The sequence below is a fragment of the Bison bison genome, unplaced genomic scaffold, assembly GCF_000754665.1.
Source record: "Bison bison bison isolate TAMUID 2011002044 unplaced genomic scaffold, Bison_UMD1.0 scf7180017864480, whole genome shotgun sequence".
Classification (NCBI taxonomy): domain Eukaryota; kingdom Metazoa; phylum Chordata; class Mammalia; order Artiodactyla; family Bovidae; genus Bison; species Bison bison.
This window is the reverse complement of record NW_011495040.1, coordinates 3,230,195-3,231,185: the sequence shown is the minus strand read 5'-3', so window position 1 is coordinate 3,231,185 and position 991 is coordinate 3,230,195.

Genomic DNA, 991 nt, shown 5'->3' with positions numbered 1-991 from the left:
ACTGAAAAGCCAAGGAGTGAGGAGGGCCTTGAAATGGACAGGGACTGGTGGGCCTAATTCTGATTCTCCTTTTGGCCAAACTTCTTCCCGCACATAAATGTACAAGCTACTACATCCTCGCCTAAAGATGGCAAATCATTGTTTTTCGGGTTTCACCTTCTACCACCTCAAACCAACCGTGCCAAAATTTCCCCAGTTAACCAGGACTCGGCAAAAACGTACCTTTTGACTTTTACCTATTTTAAGAGGATAATTGTTCTGTCGCTTTTTGCGTGTCTGACTCTTTGCGACCCCCTGGACTGCAGCACGCCAGGCTTCCCTGTCCTTCACTATCTCAGGGAGCTTGCTCAAAGTCAAGTCCATTGAAGCAGTGATGACATACAACCATCTCGTTCTGCGTCGTCCCCTTCTCCTGCCCTCAAATTTCCCAGCACCAGGGTCTTTTCTAATGAGTAGGTTCTTCGCATCTAATAGCCAAAGTATTTGGAGCTCCAGCATCAGGACTTCCAACGAATATTCGGGGTTAATTTCCTTTAGGATTGACTAGTTTGAATTAACTGCCCCATTTTCACCGAAAAATACACAAAGCGACACAGTCCTAAGTCCAACAAGACAGTCAAGATCAATCACCAAAACATGTGCAAGGCAAAAGAAAGGAGAGAGAAAACACTGAAGAGGCAACTTCGGGAGCGCTTTAGAGGACGCACCGCTTCTTCGGATGGGCTCTGCTTGCTTGCCCCTAGGCTGGGGCGCCCAGTTCCTTCCCCGCACCCGCCCCTCCTCAACGCCGCCCGCGGGTGCTCCCCTCGTGGCCCCGCCCTCGCCCCGCCCTCCCTCTTGGCCCCGCCCTCCCCCCGCCCCGCAGCCGACGTCAGTTGTTATGTCTCGGCTCTGGCCGCGGCCGCAGCTGATCCTCTACGCTGGAGGCGACCGTCGCTGCCTCGTGAGGTGGCGGGGGCGTCGGGGACGGCGGCCGAGACCCGCGCCGCCC